At 40.0% G+C, this 27001-nt stretch overlaps 1 protein-coding gene across 3 annotated transcripts in view; it reads left to right on the forward strand.

Annotated features, from left to right (window-relative positions):
• Window positions 1-27001, forward strand: part of svila (supervillin a) — an 85511-nt gene that overhangs the window by 6604 nt on the left and 51906 nt on the right. The window contains exons 1-2 of one of the 3 annotated variants that reach the window (XM_067578324.1): window positions 12262-12434; window positions 12720-12786. The gene's annotated coding sequence lies outside the window, so the exon portion shown is untranslated. Of the gene's footprint in view, window positions 1-495; window positions 558-12261; window positions 12435-12719; window positions 12787-27001 lie in introns of those variants that run through there. The other 2 variants (XM_067578323.1, XM_067578325.1) reach the window with 2 other exon arrangements.

Here is a 27001-nt window from a genome sequence, read left to right on the forward strand (position 1 = left end):
CCAAGGCTAACGTTAGCTGAGAGGCTAGCGGAGCGTTAGCCACAGCATGACCGGAGGGAAGCACAGCCAGCTAGCCTCCCAGCTAACGTTAGCCTTGGCTCTCCGTGTGGATCCAACACGGTAGCACCCAGAAGCACCGGGACCGCCAGGGTGACAAAGTCCGTGGAGGGAAGCGCAGTCAGGCGGCGGAGGAGAAGGCAACATATTGGCCTCTCATAATCGACAGAATTCGCTGATGCCGATATTTCATTTTAGAGCTATTATCGGCTGATACCGATGACATGCCGATAATATCGTGCATCCCTATCAGATACATTAATGAATATGTAAGAATGCAGCTTGTTGTGCAACACTTTTTTGGTTCCTTGTCATGCAGGCAGGGGTTAATAGAGTTTTATTTATTATTTCCTTTTTAAAAGAACAATGTCCATTCTGTGCTTTCATTTCCCCACATGTTTTGCATAGTATCATACTAACTTAAGCATTTGTTTTTAGAAACCACTGGCGTTCAGAGGCCCGGACACTGGAGGAAGAAAGTTGAACTCTTCTGTCATCTTGTAAGTACATCAGCTGAGTCCATTTGTTCCTCACATAAAAGCAGATTGTTATCTGAGGGTTCCTCAAGGTTTCATGGCAGTTTCAGCAAAAAAGACGCCCATGAGGACATAAATCACTGATTACAAAGAGCATGGCAGTAGGAAGTGAGGATATCAGTGTTTTTCTTCACACACACACACACACACACGTACACTGCCTTTCCTGGGGTCAGTCAGACGTGAGCTGACCCTTACAAGGCCTCACTCTGTTTTGCTGGTTCATGTCCACAAGTCAGTGGTAACCATTTGTCAATGACATCATGTGCAGCTATGATTGGGTGAATCAACAACAGACCCCGGCTGCGCAGACAATGCCAAACTTAACACTCCTCGCCATGGCAACTACATCTTGTTTGGTTTGTGTGTGTTTGTGTTGTTTGTGGTTATTTTTGCTTCATGTTTTCTAAGTATGGTTTTGGTTGCATTAGTTTTGCAAATGTTAACTTAAAGTTATAGCTTTGTTCTACATGTAGTATTTTATTAGGGGTTGTATATTTTTATAATCTAATGATAGAACCTCAGATCGTAAAATCTTTTGAAGATAGTTTTATTAACATTAACTGTGACCTCAAATGGCCAAATAAATCCCTATCCAGAAATCTTTCTGGTTGTCGCTGTGAGGATGCACTTGAAGAGAAACAGTTACAGCTCATAACTTTTTTCCAAAAAAAAGAAAAAAACCCCCACAAATTGTCGTTGTAACCTCTTGGTACGTGTACAGATTAAACATATGTGATACAGCGTGTTAATTGGAAAACTGGCAAACTTGAATAATTTAGAAGCATCTCAGCATTGTGGTCATTTGTAAATATATTTTCCCATCAGGCCCCTGTTAGTTGTTTCTAGCTCCTTGCCTGAGGGGAGGAATCTCCTGCCAGAAGACCTCAAGATTTCTCTCCCTGCTTTCTAAAGGTCTGTTAGTCTTTAACAACCTGGAGGAACTGGACCCGGCAGTGTGTTTGTTTTTTATTGTTGGCGATTAGCCGGTCTCCTCCGTCAGTTTCTTCCCTCCCCGCCTTCCTCTGAGCTGAGGAGAGTTTGGTGCACACAAACAACAACCCCTCCTCTCTGCAGAGCTGACATTCTTACTCGTATACATGGATACCTGGGTGATGTACATCACATCAGCTAGTTAGAGTTTAGAGTGCCATATCTCATGCTACTGCTAGTATTTGTGGATGAAGTTGTGTGAGGTTGGGCGTGTGTACACTGAGCGTGTTTGTTGTTGCAGGTAATTCCAAAACAGACGTAATAATACGGGCAGCTCACACTAATATAGATAATCCAACACACTCACTGGCACTGATGGGCAAACTTTCCGCTGTTTGTGTTTTATGTCTTTTTAGATGTTAGAAAGATTAGACCGCAGCAGCTGTTGTGTTGACACAATAGGCAGGGTGTTGCCAAGTACACACACACACACACACACACACTGACGCTTGAGTGGCCTAATTGTGTCAGTGAGTGGTAGAGAGTGCTGAGTACTTTAGCAGAGACCCTGATGGACTTTGATCTACTCACCAACATGTTTATTCTTACTTCAGCAACTATGATGCCAGATTCTTCATCAATACTTCTCATATGTTTTGTCCTCAGCTGACTAGACATGAGTTAAATAGGCATGTCTGAAAGTTTTATATTCAACAATATCACAATATTGGCATTTATGGAAGAAAGGAGTGGTGGGTTAGAGGGTCATTGTAAACCCACACAGGTGATTACACTTGTTTTGGCTGAAATGACCTCTTCTTGGGAGTGTGTGGACATGTACAGACTGTGTTTGATTGACATCTCCCTCATTCCCCTGTTAGTTTTGTTGCACCTGTTAGGGCGGGGAAAATGACACATTAATGAATCCTATTAGTACTGCATATGGAGTCAAGTGACTTCATGTATTTCCTAGCAGCAGTTATTATTGAAAACACCTGTGGGGGTTCTTTTAAAGCATAATAACTGGATAATTCCAGTTTATTACAACTTTGGTCTTGCTTTTGTAGTTGTTGCCATTATTCCTGTAGTAATAATAATATTATACGTTGTTCTGGGAACACAGCAGCACCCCTAAGAGGATTCAGAAGGGCCAACAAACACAAGCGGTCTCATACCTCAACATCCTCATGTTCATATTGAACGAGTCTGCGGAGCACGATTTACAGTTAGTGCCAATCCAATAGAAGTAGTGTAGCGAAGCAGAGAGAGGTTGTGCGTCCTGTCACAATCCAACACGTAACGTTAGCTTTTTCAAAAAACATTCCCACAGACATTCCTTAACCTTCACCATACAAGGGTTTCCATGCGCAGATGTTGTAGAAAGAAATACATTTAAAAACTTTGGCATCCAGGGTTTTATATTAACATTCTTTTCCGGTGGTAGGATTGTTTAAACAAACTCCCAAGTTAGCCAGGCTTCTTTGGAAGAGAGAAGGTGAATGGGTAAAATTATTACCCAAACTGTCTTTTGTAAACCTCCATCACAGTTTACAGACCAGACTGACTTCTTTGTTCAACTTCTTTGTTCAATCTCCTGCATTTTGTGGGTAAAAACAGATCCTTTTTGAGGCCAAAATGTTTAGGAGAGTAAGATCTACTCACGAGCTTCTTACAGGATCCTGCTGTTTGCTCACACTATAATTTACTCCTCATCCCCCCTGAGCTCCTCAAGACACTATACATACACTGACACACCTCTGAGACAAATAAACAAAATCCACCCACAGTTTTCCCTCTATAAATTAGGAACATGTGTGTGCTGTGTGTCTACTGTACATTCTTATAACAATTTTAGGCATTTACTCATCAATCTTACACTGGAGTGTGTTTTTTGTGCTCGAGATGGATTAATTGGTTTCTGAGTAACCTTATTGCTCTTATGAGAAAGACATGACTCATGCTGAAACAGGATACATACAGTGACAGCAGGCTTGAATCAAATAGAGGTTGCAAATGGGTCCTGCTGGTTGTTTCAATACAAATATTTGAAATTCAGTTTACGTAGTCACATCTGATTGACGGCCTGTTGCTTGTTAGTCCTGTGCTGGGAAGGGAAACCCCACCCATCTGATACTTGGTAAGGGTTTAATCATCCAATGAAAATATCTGCAACATAATGTTTGACGCATGCCTGATCCAAACATGAGACCCTGACGTCGCCGAGTGTGTGAGGTCATCAGTTGGTTCCAGGTACTGTTCATCCCCCCTCATCTCTAGCCAGTTAGCACTGATCAGAGGTGGGTGATGAGTTAAAGAGTCATCATGAAGTGCCAAAGTCTGTCAGGATAACTTTGAGGTGACAGACTTGCATGAACACACACCTACACCTGGTGCTGCTCATCATTGGTCTGGTAGTCTGGCCTTGATCTGGTGCCATGCTGGACCTAACGGCTGGCCTTTTATAGGAAAGTATTTGCACAGGATGCCTGGGTGGTAGGAGCGCATGTGTTGCGTCAGTCTATGTGCACACATGTTTGTGTGTACTTGTGTGAAATAACCTTGAGACCTCACAGAGCTGCTGAATACTTCCCATCTCATCAATGATAGCAGTTTATCTGTTATTATCTGATAAAAGTAAAGCATTTCATGTCAAAACTTGATTAGGCTACTAGACAGAGAAGCTATAAACAGACTTTATAAGTCAGCATCAAGAAGTTCTGAAGGATATTTGTTCTTCTGACCAAAATAAGCCCAAGTAGTGTATGTAGATATGGAGCAATTTATAAAATGGATACTTACCACTCTTTGGCCCCTTTACTTGTGCCTGCCTTGTTCACTCTCTTCTGGCTTACTTTAGGCTGCTATCGTCTTGGGACCGTTGGTCGGGTTAGTCTGACTGAGGCGATAAACTGCTCTGTTTGCATGTTTTCCCCACACAATAATCACTTGCCAGAAATGTTCTTAAAAGAATCGAACTGGTTTTGGTTTGTTTACTGCAACATCTGGTGGATATTGGTCATTTAAAGGCGCCATGTGGAGTCTTCTTGTAAACAAACAAAACTAATGTTTATATTGAGTGTTACCAAAATGCACTGCGTGTATCCTTGAGGTCTAACAAATGTGTTGAATGCATTTTCTTCATAACTTTTGCAAAGCCATGTTTACTAGCTCATGGTCTTCTTTCACCTGCCCTTGCATGCATGTGCGTCCTTGTGTGAGTACACAAGACTAACATGAAATAAACACAACATGCCTTTTTAATATCATGTAACATCTGGTCACTGCTCTGCTATTCCAACATAGTAGAAGTGGAGGTAATTCCCTGACGATGGCCACGCAGACAAACTATAAAGCCTGCACTGAAGTTTGATTTTCATTGTACATTTTTTAGGTTGTCTTTAAAGCTGCAGTAATCAATATACTTGTCACCAGTTGATCATATTACTGTTTAATGTTACAGGCACTGCTCGTAGTAATGAACCCACAGAGAAGTATCCCCTGACTCTGCAGTTTCCTCAGCTGCGCAGAGCTTTATAGCTTCTTTCAGCTCATTGTTTTGGTTTTACAGCCAGCAACTTTACTGTTTTGGTTCAGTCTTACTGCTCTCATTAGAAGGCAGCTGTTTTTTAAGCGAGCAAGCATTGAACCCACTGATTACTGCCAGCCAAGCAGCAAGTGTCAGACAAAGTTACCAACTATCTGCTAAACATAATGGTTTCAGGGTGGAATTGCTGCTAACTTTCAGCTTGTTCCACTGCCCCCAACTGGCCAAAAGCTTAATATGTTTTGTAAATTACAACTGAATTTGAAGGCAGTAACTAAGGTCTTTGATTAGTTGTTTGGGTCATTCTGCATTTAGAAACTACTAACTTGAATTTAATTGGTGCTTCTTTATTAAATTTTAATAACTTTTATAGGTTTTTCTATGCTGATAAAACCTTGGAAATTTTTGGTACAAAAGTGTAATATTATGAAACTGACAGCATTACCTCCTTTTCATCTAAGCCTTTTGTGTCAGTAGTTTGCCTCCAGATATCTATATTGCTTGCAGGCTTTTCAAAAGAAATTAGGTCTTCAGTCCAGGGGATTTTATGTTTCTTTTATGCTCTTTAAAGAAGTTTTATTGAATGTCAGAAGTTGCTTTTAGTCAGCCTTGAAGTCTGATGTCTGAAGTCTTGAACTCTGACCTGAAAGAAAGCTACCTCTCAAACTGTCAGAGAGAGTAATACAGCACACCCAGGAATCAAGTTTGTGTCTGCGTTTGTCAGTTATGGCTGTTGGTCTTCAGCCATGTGGGAAAGTTGTTCCCTCTGCCTCTGAGCTGTTGCCTTTTCTGGTTTACTGGCCCTCTGTTTGACTCATCAGGGCCGCTGGAAGGAACAAAAAGGGATTCCTCCTATCTCTGCTGGGTGACTCGGTTCAACCCCCCCTCCCACCCCTTTATCCTGATCCCTCTTCAGAGCTCATTAGGGCAAATGACAGTTCCCATTTCTACAGTATTCATTGCTGTCATAATGTCCGTTAGCACCGTTAGACACACTCCAGGTGTACGTCTCCTTCTTGGTGATAAAAGATTGGCTGGGATCCTGGTGACTCCCAGATGCCAGGCTGACTCTCTAACGGTGTTTGTCATGTTGCCTAAATGGGCCACTGCTCGTGTCACCGCCAAACCCACCCTGTGGTTTTGTGGGCCGTGGTTGTTGGTGAGCCAGTTGCTTCCAGTCTGTTCACGTAACTCCAGTCCTACCCTCTGGCAGTCCCACTCTGTCTCTGTCTTCTGCTCCTCTACTATGTTCTTGTTATCTCTTTCTGCTCTCCAAGTGTTTCTTAAGTGTTCTGACTGTGGATATTGACTCCTTGTGGAGATCATCTATTCGGCAAATAACAAACGGAAGCAGAGGAGCTATGAAAGGTACAGTTCACTGTTTATCTTCTGTTTCTCCTGAGGTCCATCATCTAATCTCTAAATCTCACCCCCTCATTTGTGTTTCCCATTTTGTCTTATTTGAGCTGTATGCTTGCTCTCATTGCTCTCTGAGGTGGACATATCCGCTCATTAATGAGCTTTGAAAGCCTATTTATCTGCCAGGAGCCTGGGCGGCAAGCTTTGATGGAAAAGGGAGTCTGGTTTGTGTAACAGCAATTTTGCTGCCGTTGAGTAGACATGTAGGTCATGGCAGTGTAGGATGGTAGAGAGAAGAATGGAAAGGCTGATAGCACCCGGGGATGGATGGATGGTTGGAAGGAATGGAGGAGCTGGAGTTGTCATGGATGGGTGCTGTCAAGATAAGGTGTTTGCTTTATGAACACAGCTTTCAATAAAAGTACACCTTTTATTGTCTTATCTTTCTCTTTCTTCACTTGTTTTGATGGCTTATATCACACTCATGCAGCCTCTTCTACTTTCCACTTCTTTTTCTCTTCTTTCTTTCACCCAATCACCTCTTTATCTACCCTCTCTGAAGCTCCTATCTGCTTTTGCACTCGCTATTTGTGGCCACTGAATGACGCCTTGAAATCTTGTGTTTTGTGCTGCACTAAAAGGTGCTCATGGGTAAACTTTTCCCCCTTCTGAGGTCTTACCTTGTGTGAGGGCCTAATGTGCACTGTATCAAGGGTGCAAAGAGGAGTTTGTGGGGTGTTTAGCAAGCACAAACTTTGAAAACCACAGGCACATCTGGCTGCTTACCATGTAGTTAGGGGAGAGCACAGCTTCTTTGAATCAACTAATGGTGAGTGAAAGAGCATGAAAGTCGAGGTGAGGTTTAAAGTTTTTGGGTGCCGCTTTGGATGCCAACAGCTACTCAAGATGTGATTAACAGAACGAGCTCAGCTATTTCACTTTTATGGAGAGGGTTTTATGATTGGAAGCCCCTCACAAATTTTAGGTTGCAACATGCAGTGTTCTCGTGATTCCAAAATCTAAACTAAAAGTGTTTTCTGTCTTAATTTTTTTTTTTGGCCAATGAAATTTGTGTGCATTAATGTCGTTACAACTTAGAAGATCAAGGGGGGGCCAGTCACATAAGTTTGGCATCATTTCTCAACCAACTGAACCTAGTCCACATCTTACTTTGTGAAATTTCTGAGCCATCACACAGGCTGAGGTCACCTGTAACAGCAAAAGCAGTCATAAAGGTGAATGACAGGAAAAGGGAAAAGAGTCTTTTCGCTCATAAACTAATTGGGTGTCGCCTCACCAAGATTGGGTGAACTCAGTACCTTCTTTTTCATTTGTTAAGCATGAAAAGCAATCATCATTGCTGTTAGACCTTGGAGAGTGCTGTTTTCCAGATGTGTGAAAAAGAAAACAAAATAGAACATGTTTGACTTTCATGGTTTTGTTTTGTTTTTTTATATGATACTTGAGATTAGGCAAGTATTTTCAAATGACACTCAAGCCTTTTCATTCTAACTAAACATTACTTCTGCTCCTACACACTTGAGTGTTGTGTATATATATGACAACTCTTTTTCTTGAAGAGCAGCAATGTTTGTTCGTCCTAAAGCATGTGCAGAACACATGACTATTCTTTTGAACTAGCTTTTGATCCTGATAACCTAAGAAATCTCCAAATTAATAGTAATTATTAATTAAAAAATATAAAAGTAATCTAAAAGATAATGGTAATGATGAAATGAATTAGCTTTAAATAAACAGTAGTTCTTGCTCTGTTTCTCTCTCCAACCTGTTCTTCTGTTCTTGCTTTTCTCCCCATCTGTTTCTTTCACAACACTTGAAACAGACTTTTATTGTGTCTCAGTTTAATTGGCACTGGCAGTTCATGCTCAGTGCTCTGTGTGAATAGCGTCGCATGCTGTTGGATGGTTTCAGGGCTGAACAGGCCCAGTCTGGTGTGTTCTGCTGTCTCAGGCGCCGTCCAATTCATGGGTGTGAGGGCTTTGCACGTTAGGGCAGAATGATTTTGAAGGAAAAATCTCATTGTGATCATTTTGACTGATAGTGCAATATGATTTGCGATATTAGAGAGAGTGATAATTTTTGCGTCATCACTGGAAAACGTATTAAATGAGTATGGTGTGATTTTTTGCGAGGATCTGTACAAAACAAAGATGTTTTCTAAATCTGTAGAATATGATGTGTAAGCCAGGACAGGACTCATCTGCAGCACGACAGTATTTAATTTAAAATGGTATTTTGACATTTCACTTTTAACAAATATTGTGCCTCCTGCGATTTGAAAATTTTAGTAGGCCGTATTGCAATTTCAGTAAAATTTCAATTTGTTCAGCCCTACTGCATGTTGTACAGAATATTCCTATTAACCAAAGCTGCTGAGTGTGAGTTTGCCTGCATGGCTGACCTCCATCAAAGCAAGGTAGGGAAGGCAGGGAGAGGGTTTAATAGTGCAAATATTTCCGGTTTTTCTGCATCCCGGGACATTGTTGTGGTCTATCTGCAACTGTTTATGGAAAAACGGGAGGCAAGCTTTTGCCCTCAGTTGTCTCTGTTGTGCTGACAGTACAGTATGGTTGGGGCATGCTAGCAATCAACATTCAACTCTCTTCTAACAAGGCTTAAATTGAAATCACATTTGCTCTGACATTTCTGTGCTGGCTTTGGACGAACTAATGTTTCTGCACTGCTAATTAGCTCTGGAGTGGCTGAACCCTGTCGCTTTCAAAGCTTATTCAAAGTACAAAGCCCTGCCTTTCCCTTGCTGAACAACCTCACAGCTTGGCCTTGTGCCCGGGCCTGCTTTCTCAACCAGCTGAGGAAAAACATGAATCAACCTTAGGTTTTTACCTTTTCACGCAGCCATAAACAAATCAGTCAGTGTGATATCTTAAGGAGTGTGGTGGTGTTGAGGCCTAAAAAGTCAACAAAGCAGAGCAGAAGCCAGAGTGAACACTGTGGTTGTACCTCATTGTCTACACTAGATGGTGCTGTTTGCTGTGAAGCTCAAAACTAATGTGGAGTTCAGTGTTTGTTCCTAATGATGGTGAGTACTTGCCAGTTACTCTAATGACTATGTAGCCCATATGTTTAATAGATTGCCCTCTATTAAACAAGCATCTGATGTATCTCTACGTTGTCCTCTGTGTCTACCTCTTCCCTCTTCCATGTGACTGGCAGTGTCCCAGTGTCCTCTCCTTTGCCCACTGTGTCCTTTGTTCAGTGGCCAGCTGAAATGGAGCCCCATCCTTACCATTGGGGCTTTGTGCATGTATGATTCCCTTCCTTCCTCTCCATCTGTCTGGTGTTGTCCTTCACTGTGCTTTTGAATCTCAAATGTGTAATCAGCATAATGAATGAGAGGTTTATCTGCTTGTTGAACCGACTGTTTTAAGTATTTTCATTTCCCTTTTGTTGTTGTTTTTTTACCATGACAGTCTAGTGTCTACTGATCTTTGCTGCTACTTCCATGTTGGTTGACCTTGATTCATGTGGTGCAAGTCTGACCTGGTTCCCCATCTCTATTATAATTTCAGTCGTGCATGTATGTAGGGTAGAGTAAAGCTTCAATGTTCCCGAGGGGTAATTTGACTTACAGGCAGCAGTCAGTATATAATAAATGTAGAAATATTAAGCACTGGATAAAAACAACAATGCAAGTACACAGGTTAATGCCAGTGACCTTTTGTCATTGTCCCTTGTCCCCAAAAGAAGAAGCAGCCAGAAAGTATGTAACTGTCAAATCCACAGCTGGAAACAGGCCTAATTACATTTTGTTTAAAAAGCCAATAGTTGATGGAATAAAAGACCTCATATCTGTTAGTGCCACCTCTAACCTCGTCAGGTGTGTCTCTGACTTCATACAAGTGGCAATCATCTTCTAAATTTGCACACAAATGGCACACATTCACAAATTTTCCCAGTGGGTTTTTGTTTTCAGACTGAGTTGACCATGACACTTATCAGAACTGAGTCATTAAAGAAATTATTTTTGTTTGCCTTTTTGAAAAGTAAAATCAGTGTTGGTAAAGGTAAGCTTGCCATCCAAGATGATTCGCACACAGTCATCAACAAGTAGCTTCAGGTTTTATACAAACATCCTTCTGTCAGTGGTACACAGCTTATTTGTATGTAGCCAGTTAGTATATATTGGAGGGATAATTTGGCTGACAGCTGAATATGGGCCAAGAGAGATGCAGAGGTTTATTTTGGAGGTCTATTTTGACAAATTGAGTGCTAACAAAACTTGTCCAGATCCTTAAATGGTGCTACACAGCTTGTGAAAAGAGTTTGTATAGCATTATGAGTCTGATAAAACATCCCTGATGATGTCATCAGGATTATCTCGGCTTCAACTTGCAGACTACACATTTTTAGAAACTGAGGGTATTGAAAATAATGGGGATTTATCAGGCAGGGGAGACCTAACCAAAGATGCTATTAAGTTGCATTATGGGAAATGTAGGATCCAGTTTGTTGAGGCTTGGCCCATACTTTGGACTTGAAGTCAGGACATCTTGGCTTTAGCTGCATCGTTTTTGACCATTTTCTTTAGCTATGTTAACAACATGGCTCTATGGATGGCTCTGTCGATCGGTCCAGCACTTTGGTTCAGATTGATATATCTCAACTATTGGATGAATTGCCATGAAATTTGATACAGACAGTCATGGTCCACAAAGGATGAATCATACTGACTTTGGTAATTACCTGACTTTCTTCTTGTGCCACCAGCAGGTTGATGTTTTTATCTTTTACTGAAATGTCCCAACAACAATTTGTTAGATTGCCATGAAATATTGTCCAATACTTTGGTTGATGCCTACATACCTGTGAAATTAATGACATTCCCATCAGTCTCAGGTGTACTTTGTGTTTAGTGCTAAATGGCAAATGTTGCCATGCCAACACACTAAACTGTACTGTAGCTCAATTATTGCATTTTGTACTGTATGACATGTCTAATGTGGGACCACAAATAATTGTAGAAATTGTAACCATTTTAGTGAGAAATGGTTTATTTTTTCTTAAAGTCATGAATACCCAAAGAAGGCAAGAGTTCTATCTTTTTGATAGATTTAATTTTTAGTCTGATTAAAAAAAAATCCCAGTATTAAGTTCATCAGTCACAGATAAACAAGGTTTATTGTGACATTTATGAAAGCTGGAACAACCAAATGACTTACATTGTAGGACTAAAATAAGTAACTGTTCACAACAATTCTCAGTGATTGTTTTTTCTAGATCAAGTTATCATTTCAGCACTTAAGGGCGTGAGTGGTGACTGTACTGGTTGAATTAGGATAAATAGAACAAATAGCCATGGCTCTGTACATAAATTTCAAATTACTGTGACTCATGTTGAGGTCAAGAAGAAATATTTGCATAGCTGTTGCTACACAACTGCCACTATACACAGTATTTTACAGTGACTTTTGATGGATGTAATTCCATTATTTATTACTTTTGTACACTCAGAATTCCTTTTCAGGCCCTTTTCATCTCTGCTTTCTTGTCATTCTGTCTCCATCCACCACTGCTCCTGGCCTCTCATGACCACCACTTGTCACTTTCGCTATTTGATTGATCTGGCCTGGCGCTGATGGAGTGGGAAAGCACCGTTCTAAATTTATCACCACTGCTCACCCCCCCCCCCCCCCCCCCCACCCACCCCCACCCCCACCCCTATGGTCCATGCCTGCTGTTGATCTAGCCACAACACATGCACCCCTAAAGGAGGGTTGTACATAGAAAGTGGTTGGGGGGGGGGTTGGCGGGTGTTTGCTGGCAGGGCCTGTGGACCTGTCACTCTATCCTTTATGTCCCAGTGGTCTTGTTCCACAAGCCTCCAGAGCTCTGACCTTCTCCAGGACTGTAGGACCTGTAGACTGAAAAAAACAGCAAAGACTTCTTAAAAACCTTTTACCTCCCTGAAACACTTCATCTCTAAGACTCAATGGCTCTTTGAGAAGATAATCAACATTAGAAAGGTATGTGGCTTTCATTTGATGACTGACTACAGGTTTAGTTCTCCGTCAGAGTTGTTGAATGACTTTGGTGGTGTAACGTTGTGCTTCAAAGTTTGTTTTTTAATTGTTCTATCAATTGGATCACATGTTGGATGGCCTTAGTATGGATTTTAAAGGTTTTAGGAGAAGTGATCTAAATTTTTTTGTTTTTAAATTATGTGTTTGGGGAAAAATCTGTTGTGTATTATGGTTGTAAAGATTTAATTATAGTCTGGTTCATTTGAATGTTTCTGATAAAACTTTCAGATCCACGTTGGATTCTGTGTTTTGAACTAGAAGCAACTCAGCAACAAATACAGCAAATTCTCCTTTTGTAAGTAATTGATTATGTGTTCAGATATTTCTGTTAAAATGTGGAGTTTGCTCCAATCTCTTGACAGGATGTGATTTAATGGATAACCATACCTCCGTAAGTGCATTTATTTGGATGTGAGTTGAGGAAACGAATAGTCAATGTGAGGTTTGGATTTTGGGGGCTGCCGAGTTCCTTCATGTGTGATTCATTCAGTGGTGAGTGACTGGCTGAGGAACTACAGTTGTTCATTGTGCTGCACCTGCTCTCGCTCTGTCAGGACACATAGACAAAAATAGAGTGCTGCCTAACAGGGCAACACACAAATACACTGAAAGTTTTTCCATTTAAATTTAAACAAGCCCTGTCTTTAATCAGTAGTTATGTCCACTCGCCTGTTGAGCATAGTGCTATAACTTAACAGGTAAAATTCATGAACATTTAGCAGCAGCCTCCAATTACTGTGAAAACTTATTTAAATTTACCCTGGGATTGGTTATTGTCAGGGGAAAAAACAACAAAACAGGATGTATTTCTGTTTAAATGTTTATAATAACTCAAGATTTATGCACACACTGTATGCACTGTATGCATCATTTAATCATGATGCCCTGGGAACTGAGTTTATTTTTATAGTGTGCTCCAAATATACATGAGCCCTACTTCACACTTACTTAATTGGCTGAGGTCTGATCTGATTTCCAGCGTGGGAGGAGGTGAAACGGAGTGGTGATGTTGTGACTGTCTTCTGTTACACATTGTCAGTGGCTGACTGTTACCTTCCTCAGCTGTTTGTCATGGTGTCAGACTTGCCAGAGGGGGATTGCCATGATTTGATTGGCTTAGATACTGAGCTACTAATTTCCTACTGGGGATTAGGGGAAGTGCACTGTGTTCATTTGTCAGAGTATGGATGTGTCTGTCTTGTGTTTGGGTTCAGGTAATCATTTTGAGAGCTACAGTCGGTATTTTTTATTTCCTTTTTGGGAGTTGAGCTCAGCCTCTGATGGCTTCTTCACCTGTCAAGATGGATAGTAGTTTTTGTTAGTTTACTAGCAGCTGCTATATCAAATGACACATAAGACCTACAGCAGCGTAGAGTGTGTTTGCAGCCTTCACAGAACAGAGAAACAGGCATTAGTGGAACCTATATGTGGATTAATGTCTCACTGATAGAAGCACCATGACTACACATGTCTCATACTGCTGCTCAAAGCCTTATTTTAGCTTGAACGTCCTCTTGTCAACACCCAGGGTTGAAAAAACACAGGGCTGACAACTTAAATAGGGTTTAGACTGACCTCACACTCTTTGTTATTGTTCTGTCTCCATAGATGAGCATTTGAAGTGTTCCTCAACTCAGTTTTTTCTGTGGTAGATGTCCCATCCCATTAATTTCACCACAACTACAATGTCAGACAATAGTGAAAAATGCACAGTTTCCCAGAGCCGAAGGAGAAATCTTCAAATTTGATGTCTTGTCCAGGCAACAAGGCTGGATTACCAACTAGGGATTACCAAAATGGGAAACCGGAGCCCCAGACCCTCAGAGGCCCTGAAGGCCCACGGTTTAGTGTCTGGTTTGTGGTAATTTGATTCATTTGATTCAATTAAATACCTTTCATTCATTTCCCAGCAGGACCTTAAAACCCCTGTATTTCACTGTGTTTTGATATCGTGCATTTCAAATGACATTTGTGTTAAAGCAATATGAATTAGTTTACATATGTATTTATTTATATATGTGTTTTTTCTGTATAAACAGCTGTGGCCGCAGCTCATTTTTACCCCAGGACCAACTAGCAAGTCATTCCAGCCCTGCTGATTGACATTTCCAAAACCCCACAATACTGTATAAAACATATAAAAGCAGCATATTCTTGCTTTTGCAACACTAGTGGACTCACTATAGACAAATGTTAGATTTAGGGTAATGACCTGTCTACAGTAACTGGATCCTCAGCCCTCACTGGTCTGTCTGAGACCAAGAGGAGCAGATGAGTTTAAAGCGAAGAAGTGTCTCAGCTATCTGCAGACCCACATGGACCTGCTCCAGGCTTTATGTAGCGCCCAAAGTCTTGCAGGAGGCTTAGTCCTGGTGGTCTCACGTGGTGGGTCTTAAGTGCATATTTACCCTTCCATGGCAGCTTTTCCTTTATTTAAAACCCACCAGCCCCAGTTTAAAATCGAATTAGTGGTGATTTATGATGAGCCACTAATAGCATGTAGGACTTTGAGCTGGGGTCTCTGCCCTTGGCGTTGACCTCAGACTTGAGCTCTGACACAAGATGCTGTGGCTAAGATGCAGACTGTGGATAGGCTCACTGTGGATAGGCTTAAAATAATCAGAAAACAAATGCATAACAAAATATTTTATAAACATTTCTGAATATCTATTTAGTGACTTGCTCTGCCTGTTGAAAGTGTTTTTCTACCCACAATCCATTGGTCTTATGCCATATGTGTTGTTGTCCTCATGAGCCTTTTCCAAACCGAGCTGTGGCATTGAAGACGGGTGCAGCAAAGTGACATGTTTCATGTTGACTGGATTTTGGACCTTCCCTTAGAACTGTCTCTATTTTGTATGAAGTCTGGCTGGGCTTCTTTGTCATTTTCTATTGAGGCTTTGGACTTTTTTTCTATCTGCAGCAGTGAGATTCAGTATTTGGTACAGTAGATGAAAAGAAGTTGGAAGAAAAAGACCTACAGTGAGAGAGAACAGACCATATCTGGCCATGCTGTGGGACCACACTGCCAGCTGTGTGTTGACAACCTGTCGACAAGTCTTTGTAGACGGACTCATACAACCTTGGATGGGACGTAACTGTGAAAAGGACGAATCATCATGGTTTGGATCCTTTGGCGAAAAATTTGTCAAGGGAAAAAATGTAAATTTGAGGAGAAAGAACAGCCATAAATGATCACATCACACTGTTTTTCATATTCTGATGTCTCTGGCTGATCAAATGCTCTTAATTTATCAATGGATTAGTAGCTGTGTCATTGACATTATGTTTGTTTAAAGATAGCAGATCTACACTACAGAACTCATAGTTCATTGAGTTCCCAGCTCTTGCTCTGGAAATAGGTGTATCCTGCCAGGCTCTGATCACTGCAGCTACATTTGGTTCACTTCGCCAATGGCAGGCTCCACTCCGCTGGCTCACCTCACACTGTGTCGACCCTGGAGGGAAATGAGAGACACAAGCTTTCCGCCAGTGTCTCTCCATCCCTTTTAGTGCTCCCGTCCTCCAGGATGACAGCTCCAGTTGGGAAGGTGTCCGCGGCACCCGGGGATGGAAAGAAATTCCCTGGCAAGCAGGATCGATGAAGAATTCTGGTGCTGTAGCTCTCTCTTGACCAGATGTGCAGTGTGTATCACACTGAAACACACACACATGCACATATGTGCTTATTTAACAGCTGAAAGCTCTGTATGTGTGTGTGCTAGCTGACTTGGGTATAGATCTTTCCCCAGGGCTCCGTTTGAATCAGACAGTGTAGACGTGTACTCGAGGATTTCAGGTGCATCACATGCCTCAAGGGTCGCATCATCACTGAGGAGCAGATGGTGCTATATCGGCTTGTATAGTTACAAATTAATCATGATTACAATTATAGGGATGGAAAGTGTGCAGTCCACTCACTGTTGGTATTTTAGTTACTTGCTTATTTAGTGGCAGGAAAAGGAAAAGCCATAAAAATCAGTGTGAAAAATGGTTTTTGGCATGCTGAGCTTTTTGGTCTGTTTTTGTTGTTTGGTGTTCTTTTTACTCCCAAAGCAGACAACGTGACTTCACATGTGATCACCACAGCAGCCTTGGTTTATCAGCAGAAAGAAAATGTTCATAGTAAATGTCAGGTTTTGGTGTCAGCATCATAAAATCAAAAAAGCAAAACTTCTTCCTAGAGCTTCCAAGGCATTGTAAAAAATTCTCAACAGCATTGAACATCACAGATTGGTATTTTTGGACAAGTGAGCCACCTCAGTTCTTGCACCAGTGTAACTGAGGTGTAGCTGATACCCAGGGCCAGGTTTAAGCTCTGCGATAGGCTGAGAGGCACAGAGACTGCTGTGCCTCTTGGAGCACTTCACATGGAGTCACTGGGGTTCCAACTTAAGACTTCTTATCTGTTTTATTTTGGGAAAGCCATGCTGAGGCGTGTGTGTGTTTCTGGGTGTTAATACACTGTACATTTGCCAGAGAAGGTCAGCGTTGTCTTGGTGCCTCCATTTGCGGTGCGACTGTAAAGTTTCAAAGACTTGAGGAAGTCATGAAAGGAAGTTGATAACGAGGTTTGAAACTCTTGTCCCTTGAGTGTTGCTTGAAGTTTGAGGTCAATCATAAGTGACCTCAGAGGACCTGCAGGAGTCAGGGTGCCAATAAAGGTACATATGCACGATGATATTTAAGGAAGCTAGCTTACTCTGTTTAACACTCACCCCTCTTATAGGAGGACACATTGCCTGAGCAAATTTCAAATTGGCCATCTGTTGAGACTAGGGTTTGGTTATGATAGACTGTATCCTTTTGGATCTGGCTCCGCATTTGTAAAATATCTGGATTTGTTGTTTCAAATTGCATGTACAGTTTTTGAAATGATTACAATTATTTATATTTTTCATATAATTTTCATCCAGACCAAGGCAAATATATTTCATTATAATTCTGGTCTGTTTCTGTTTCACTCTCAACACACCTCTTTTTTTTAACCACTTAACAAGTTAACATTTCAACTGCTGTCACTGGTTACATACCAACAGACACTTCAACTGTTTACACTTCAACTTTCCCCTGCACTTCAGCTTCAGCTGAAACTTCAATTAGTCTTATGATTTACAGCTCAACTGAGATTTCTGTTCTACACACTTTTGACTTTTTGATGTATCTTGTAAAAGCCCTGCACATGTACCGATGTGCACATGTTTAACCGTAGTTATACGTGTAAGTAATGGTTAATAAATTAATTAATTAATGGTCAGTGGTACCAAATGCTTTTGCATAACTATCCAGATTGCTTTCTTGACAGTTTTCTTGATAAGCACATGGCTTATGTAAGTATTGTAATAAAGCTTTCTTTAAATTCATCTTACTATCCTGTGGTTGTCTTGCACACCAGAGTTTGGTTAGAACCAGACCAAGACCCACCTTTTCAAATGGTCTCTGTGCAGTTGTTTAGTCTACATTGAAGTTTAAATGATAGCTTTCCCACCAGCCTAAATAACCCTAAACTAAACTAAGCAAACATACCACAGTTAGTTTAAATCACACACAACAGGTTTGGTGTGAAAGCACCCTGAATATCATTCTTTGTGTTTTAGTTCATAAGTATTAAGTCATTTATACATTTCTTGAAGGGATTTGAAAGAATCATAGACAGTATATAAAGATGGATGTAGCAAGGTGTGACGTCACATGTTGGTTTGCATTGGAGCCAGGTTGAAGCCCAGAGTTACTGCTTATGGTTGGCACCATCTTTCTGTTGTACCCAGGACCTTCCAAATAAGGAGAGCGGGTTGAGTGTGAGGTTTAGACTGAGGAGCTCTGACTACTGTGGACCTATAACAAGTATTTGTTTAATGTATAATGCTCATTTTGTCCAAGACGACAGGTCTTACACCTGCATTACCCTTCAGTAGTAGACTTATGTAAAGATATAACTAAAAAATGCAAGTGTGTATACTTGGTTGTGAGAGGTCCTATCCACACCATACATAATCACAAAAAGGAAACTGCAATGGCTTCAACCGTTTACCAGTCATAATGTATTTATAGGCCCCTGTATTAAGACAACCAAACACACAAACCTGAATTTGAACAGTTTCGTATTTTTGAGCAGTGGTAATACATGTGTAACAGATTATCATTCAAGAATTTTCTTTGGGCAGTGCAAAACAACAGTTTTCACTTTTATAGTAAAAATAATCACAGTGTTTGTATCAACCAGATTTGGGTTTAAAAAATCGATATGATATATTATGCATACTTTATATTATACTATAATTATTATTATACATACTGTATCAGCCACAGGTGAGCCAACTGTCAGTCACAGCTGTCAATCAATACCTTCAAAGCTTCAGGCTCATCAAATCTTAACAGAGCAGTAATTTCCAAAATGACCACCAATACATTTATTAGAGGGCCTGAATTTAGCGAGTGAGACCAGAATGACTTGTTGAAAAAAAAAAAAGACTTAATATTTCTAGAGAGAATTGATGCTTTTTGAAAAGGAGTCAGTTGAAGCCAAGGATCTTTTGGAGCCAGCATCGAACGGCTGTCAGTGGCATTGCACTGTAAGGTACTTCCACATTGGCTTCTGCCTCAAGTCTTAGTAGTTGCTGCTTGGAAAGAGCCCAAGTTTGATGAGTGGATTGGATGCTTGATTCATATTCTATAAAACGCTATCAAATCCCAACCCTTAAAACTCAGCATACCTGTCCCTCTGTGGCTTTTCAAACGTCGTCTCAGCAGTAAAGCAGCAACTCCATATTCAAATCTGCTGAGTTGTCACTGACATATTGTGAAGAACATAGTGTTTCTGAACACACCATTTTTACTCTTAAAGGTCAAAGGGCACATAGAAGAATCTGTTTGCTGCGTACTGAAATCCCATCATGTCTAGTAAAAGACATCAAACAACATTGCAAATGGAGTTTTAGCCTCAGTTTCCCTCCCTCAAACTCCCTTTATGTGTGCATATGAATATCTTTACCTTTCATTCTCTACCCCCCTGTCTGAATTTATGGCCGTGGAGCAGAGACTTGGGCTCTGTTATGTGTCTGCAGAGACAGCATGGCCGCACGCACTGGATCCCTCCGCCACTCTCTCGCCAGACAAGACGGATATCTATCCTGAGGGATGCCATAAATCTGAAGTTTATTTCTAAGAGAGCTGTGAAAGAGCCTGGAGCAGAAGATGAGCCCTGCTAATGCTTCTTTCTTCATTTATTTCTCTGTGTTCTCCCTCTTTTCTGAGAGACTTTTCCAACTGTGGAGGTGATGCAGCCATTTAGGACATTTCTCCTAGCAGACCTGTCGGGATGCCTTTACGCGCTAGAGGTCATTTTAAGTGCAAACATGGACTGTCTGGAAGTGTTTATCTAATAATGACCCACTGACTGGCTGCACATGTGAGCTTGTCCAGGCTGAAATAGCATCCACTTTGAATGTGGAGCTGACTGAACATCTGGGGGGATGATTAGTGGAGAGGTGTGGCTCTGTTATTATGATATTAAACATAACCTGCCTGGCTCTTGGTGCTGTTTAATTTCATCATCCTGAATGCCTTTCTTGCAGTGTTTGACATGTTAGCTTACGATATATTAGCCTGATACTGACATTGTTATTAGAATTATCATTATATTAACAAATTAATATTTGACTGATTTATACACTGTACAAACTGACACTTCAAATATTTACAGTGTGCACTCTTAAAGTATCTTTGGTGCTTTAACCTAAATTTAATTTTCAAATTCTTTTATTGTTTATAGTCCAACTGACACCTTTTAACTGCTTTCATCTCACTCTTACAATGACAGTTCAACTACTTTCATCTCTTGTTCTTTAACTGTTCAACCACATTCAGTTCTTATGTACAAACTAAGAATGCAACCGCTTGCACTTTCAAATACTCAGTGAGTACACTTCAACTTATGTTAACTGCTTTCAGATTTTACAACTTTATCTGATGATTCTACTGCTGTCAGTGCTTAGATATCAGCTGACAGTTCAGTTCTTTTCTTGGCTTAGACATTCACTGATGGTTCAGCTGCTTTCAGCTCTTACTTTTCAAATGCTAATTTAACTATTTTCAGTGCCGGCATACAAACTGACACCCTAAATGCTTTCATGTATTACACTGATTTCAGCTGCTTTTAGCTGTATAACTGACACTTCAAACCCTTTCAGTACTTCAATTTGAACTGACACTTCAACTGCTTAAAATGATGTATCATGCACATTTTCAGGTCTATATTTATATACTGGGGCTCTACTGGAATATCTTTGGATTTACAGTTTAAAATAAAAAAAAAATCCTTATTTATCTTATACTGGTCCTTTTTATGAAGGCCCTCAGTTCAGCATCTGTCTGAAACAGGCTGTTATAGCTCCTGTTTGAGGAGGCCCCCCTCCTGATGAGCCCACTCTGTTCTGATTGGTCAGCTCCTGGAGGCTGCCCCTCAGCATATATACTTCTCACATACATAAATACATACATACATACATGGTAGAGCCTGAATCCAATCTGAAATATTCGAATGGGCAACGCAAACAGCCCGTGGAACAACCAAAGCAACAAAAGCTACAGAACGGACAGCCAATTGTGGGCATGGGCAAACAATCTGTCAGTTTCTTGGGGAAATAGAGGAAAGATTGCACATGAAGCACCCAGAGCAAGCTGAGCCCTGGCTTTTGACATGAAGTTGGCATTTTTACATGCTCAAGTTTTGGAACTTTGACTATGTTTAACATAGACATCTGACATAATAACAGTATATAATTGACAGAAATTCACAAAAAGCATGTTAGGTCCCCTTTAAGTGTTTTAACTTACGTTATAACTCTCATTCAATATCTAACATATAAACAATTAACATTTTAAGACATTTTCAGTGTAAGCTGTAGTTGTATGTTGTGTTTGGGAAGTTCAAAAAATTAGGTTAGGTTAGGAAATCATCAAAACACAGTTAAATCCCACATAAGAATGCATGAATGTATTGCTTTGACCTTTGGTTTCAATGTTGCATTTTATTGTCACATCATCTAAATGTTGTTTCAAAGACTGAAAAGAACAAAAGCCTGGGGCAAACACTGAATGCTTGCATGTACTGGCATGAAAATTTCACTGCTAAAGCCTTTGAACATCAACATAAGTTATTGTCAACTGGCAGTTTTAACCCAAACATATTGGTACTGTAAAGGCCTTCAAAACCTATATGGGTCTCACTCTAGTTTCTTGGAAAGCTCTCCTTAAATGGATATAGTTTTCCTGGGATATATCCGTTTCACCACTTTGTCAAGTTGTGTAGTTTGCCAACAGAGATGGCTTCAGCTTTCATTTTCATTGACCTTTGATCCAGTTTCTGGTCTCTGTGCTTTCATTCCTCTAACCATTTTAGGTTGGTCAAATGTATAAGCACTTACACAAGCAAATGTACATCAATTCCCACAGAGTCCCTAAATAAAGTCTATGGTGCCCTTATGGAAAGGTTTGTCTGGGGTTAATAAGATGCATTGGATTTAAAGGATCTCAAACTGTTAAAAAAGGAGTGTTTGAAAGCTCCACTTCACAGCTAAACTCTACCCAGTTAGATGTAAATTTGCACCATTTGTTTTCAATTGCACAGTTAATATCAGGGCCTCAGTTTGTTTGCAAATGGTTTCCTGTTTGACTCTTTGGCTGTGATGTGAAGCAAACGTAATCCCTCTTAATGCAGTACCCCACATGCTCACATTCCTCATACCTGCAGCAGCGGAGTCGCTAATTGTCACTCATTATGTGAGCAAAGGGATGAATGTGAAATATATAGTATACCAGTTATTTTAAGTCCATTTGCTTGTTTGCTTATGTCCATGTCTTTTCTCCGGGGAGCCCATATTACTGTCTGCATAAATCCTACAATCCACCACAAAGATTAGAGAACAAGAACAGCGTTACATCATTGCAGCAACCTGTAAGGTCTTGTCCATCCTTAGCAGTAAAGTCTCATCATTGTTAATAACAGGGTAGTAACCGTGGTTTTGTAGGTCTGATCTCATCCCTGTGACAGATGAGTCAAAGAAACAAACATTACCTACAAATCAGCCGGCCAGATGGTAGACGGTGGTAGGTGCAGAGGCGATGATGACAGCTTGGATTGTAAGCCCTGCTTTGGTTTGGGTTTACTTAAAATCATCAGTGATCATATTTTATGCCATTAAAGGTGCTTCGTCAATCATTTTGCCACCCAGGGGTGAGAGAATTGGGATAGAAAAGATGACAAAACGTATTGCTGCCACATAAAATAACATTTTTTAAAGATACTTTTCTGTACTCCAAGTATAGTTTTACTGCTCATAAAGGCTTATGTCTTATGAGGAAAATTTAAATGTGCTTGTCTTTGCTGAAGAGATGCAAACAAACCAGTGTAAAAAAGTTAAAATGTCTTAAAATGTAAATTTTTGCATGTGAAATATTGTATTTTGGAGATGTGGTTTAAGTTGAAGCACTGAAATAGTTTGAAATGCATAAGTGCATTTGCTGAAAGTTTTGCATTTGCTGAAAGTTTTGAGTTTAAGCCTTGTTGGTAGTTGAGTGGTTAGTCTGTAAATGCCCTGAACAAGTAACTAACACTTAAAACAGTAGGAGATGAAAGCAGTTGAAATGTCAGTCCACATGTAAGCACCCAAAGCAGCTGAAATGTCAAAGTAAGTGTCAGTTGGTATGTAAGCAGTGACAGCTGAACAAATGTTAATAAAATGTTAAATTTAATAAAGGCTATTAGGATGTATTATGAAGCTAACATGTCAAGTGTTAGAAATTTCAAGTGTAAATCTGATGCAGGTGTCAGTTTATATGTTAAAGCAGTTGAACTGTGAAGTGTAAGAGATGAAAGCAGCTGAAATGTCAGTTGAAGTTTAGAAGAGCAGGAAGAGCTGGAGATGAAAGTTTTTGGGGAAAAAAACAGTTGAAATTCAAATGTAACCATCAGAAAAGGTAAACACAGGTTGTCTACATGAGCTGCCTGTGGTGATTTGGTCACAAGCAAAAGTTGTGTTAAATGGTTGCAAGCCAAAAAGATTGAATTTAACTTTGCAGATAGAGACAACTCAATATGTCCCAGACCACCTCTGGACAGCACCATCAACTCAATCAGACCAAACCAAATTATAAACAATCAAAAAGAAAAATATATTGCATATTGGAAAGAAACAGCCAAAATACAGAGTAAATTTTTTTTTTTTAAATTTTCTTTTTATTTGCCGTTTTCACATACATTCTGCTTACAACTGGTACACAATGTCGTATTCTTTTCTCCATTCCTAATATTATAATATTATTCATTTAAACATAACAGTCTTCCTTAGTTTTTTACTTTGGATCCAGATAGAGAACAACTGTGCCTACTCATACCTATCAAGAGAAAAAGTAAAATAAAATAAAATATAGAATATATTATTCATATACCTCTGGCTATATATCCATACATGGATACATATACACATGTTCAAAGCACAACAGTTATTCACAATCTTCCATACCTCATAGCCAGTTGAATTAACAGAGTTCTACCATGTGATCGATTATGCATATATTGTGAAATAGAATAAAATTTAAAAAAAAAAAAAAAAAAAAAAAAAAAAAAAAAAAAACAAACGAACCATAAAAGAAAACAGAACCTTTCAACATCTGTAGCTATGAAATATGAACTAGGGGTCTTAGTTCCTATGATGTACATCTCAAATAAAGTCTGATCTAGTTGGTTTTATGTACTCTATCCAATTTTCCCAAATTCTTTCGAATCTGTCCCTCTCCAGTCTCACAGAGAAAGTTAACTTTTCCATCCCATATATATTGTGCATAACCTCAACCCAGTCCTCGACCTTAGGTACCTCATTCTTCAACCACTTTCTGGTAATCGCTTTTTTACTTGCAATCAGCATTATTCTGTAAATATATTTGTCCCCAAATCTTGTTAAATCTATGCCCAATATCCCCAAGTATAACACCTCAAATGTAAGTGGAAGATTTACCTTTAATACTTTATCCATACACTTTTTAAGCTCCTGCCAGTAGGTGCGGATGGAGGGACAACTCCAGAACACATGGAAGTGGTCAGCTTTCTCAGCTCCACACAATCTCCAGCACTTTGTATCGTGATACTTTGACTGTGCTGGTGTTCTAAAAAATCTTATAATATTCTTCCACCCATGTTCTCTCCAAGATAAAGAACAGGTTGTTCTCCATTGCTGTTCATTTATCTCTTCCCATTCATCCATTGATATAACAATATTTGCATCCCTCTCCCACCTCTCTTTTATATACACTGTGTCTGTTCCCTTTAAGTCCTCCACTGCCTTATATAGTCTTGAGATAAGCTTCGTTCCCAATTTTGATTCATATGTTGCAGTAAACATCTCAATAATTTCTGTCCTCCTCCCGCCTATAACCCCCCTCATTGTTTGCTCCAGATAGTTCCGTAATTGCAAATACCTATATTGATCCGAATTTGTTAGGTGATATTGGTCTTTTAGCTCCTGAAAACTTTTGATTTTCTTCTTACTTAAGAGCTCCAGGAATATTGTAGGTCCCCTTTCCCAATTTTTAAAACTCTTATCTAGTCTATTTGGCATAAATTCAGAATCAAACCCAATCCATCTTAATAATCTACTTTGAGTTTTCAAGTCATTTTCCACAATTAATTTGAACCAGATCTTCAATGATATATCCCAAAATACAGAGTAAATTACAATGTTATCTGGCCCTCAAAAGAGAATTCACATTAGCAAGTTACCTAATCACAATTAAAAACTCTTAAATTATGAAAAGTCTCGACAATGTACAGAGTAAGTGAACAGCAGCCATAGACAGAGCTGGCTGCCAGAGGAAGAGAGACTCTGCTCCCAGTGTGACACAGGACAGGTAGAGACAGAGCTACACTTTCTCACCTCATGTTCAAAGTTCCAAACTTTAAGGGAGAAACATTTCCCAAATATAACCAAAATGTATCCTGAATTTGAAAAGTTGAAAGTTGAATTGAATTTTGTTCTCATTTATTTACATCAAAACAAGACCCATTAATAACTTATTTGTGATAATAATCATGATTATTATTATTATTATTTGTTCTTTTAATGATTATTTCTTGCTTATGTACACACAGATGCAAAATCACACACGCAACACAAACACACAGAGCAAGTTTTAATGATACTGTGCTACTCTTTTCTTGTTTTATTTTATGAAATGTATTTTTGTTTTATTGATTCTTGATGCTTTGGCAATATTGTTGTTGTGACATTCATGCCAATTAAGCAAATTTGAATTGAATTGTATTGATATACCATTTACAAACTACTCCAATTTGCATTAAGCACCAGATAGACTCAAATGATAATCAATAACTACACATTACATTATGAATCATCTGCTGTTAGTCTGACTATAGTTTGATGATTTACGCTGTTATCCCTCGAAGGCTTGTGTTGAAAGTAACAGAGTTATAGTGTTGCGTGCAGGTAGCGCTCTTCCCGTCCGCTCACCCTCGGTGTGAAATGACAGGTTTGTGATGTATTCTCTATGTGTGTGCATAAGTGTGTGAATGCACACAGTTCACATGCTGAGCCAGATGAGCTCATCTCAGAGAAGGATCCAAACATGCCATCTCTGAAGTTTACACACCCCAGTGAGTGAGTCAGGCAGGTTGCATCTTGATACACCTGGGTAGCCCTTGATGGTGAGGCTTGATAGATTTATGAGATTTAACAAATGTTATGATGTAATAAGTCTGTTCTGCGTTGGTGCTTTTGAAATAGTCCAACAACCTGGCTCACATTTATAGGAAGTTTAGAAGAAGTCCGCTGAGATCAATGTTTTCTGCCTTTCTCTGACTGCTATTCTTGTCATTCTGCAGCCACTGAATTGACAAACTGACATTTGCGACCGCTTCTCTCCACTAGATCTGCTTTATGTTTATGCCTGCATGTTTGGCGGTGACAGGTTTTTCCCTCTGTATGCTGCAGAAAGATAAGATACTGCTCACTGTTTTCCCAGCAGTGTCTGAAAAACAGCGTCGGGCTCTGCGCCAGCCTCCCTGCAGTGCCCTCTCAGTACAATGATAAACGCATCATCGTCACATTGATGCATAGGTGAAGTGTGTGTGTGTGTGTGTGTGTGCGTGTGCTCGTGTCTTGTTCTTGGTGTTCACTCGCAGCATAATCACACTAGGAAATGGGTTTATACACACCATGACTCACGGGGAATATCGGTTTATGTGTGCTTTGGGACGCGCAAACACTTTTGATGAGTGTGTTAAAAGGACTGTCTATAAATCAGCCTGTTTTTCTTCCCCTTCTACCCCTTTTCAGCTGTTCTAGGAAGAACCACAGTGTTTAGCATATTGATAGCGTTACTCTCAAGCAGCCGTACCAGAACTGGCATTCTGTTTCCCTCATTATCGGTGCATGCTCCCTCTTGCTGCATTGGTTTCACTATTGCTATCTTTCTTACCTTCTCTTTGTCCCTCCCGC

Source organism: Thunnus thynnus, chromosome 21, assembly GCF_963924715.1.
Source record: "Thunnus thynnus chromosome 21, fThuThy2.1, whole genome shotgun sequence".
NCBI lineage: Eukaryota > Metazoa > Chordata > Actinopteri > Scombriformes > Scombridae > Thunnus > Thunnus thynnus.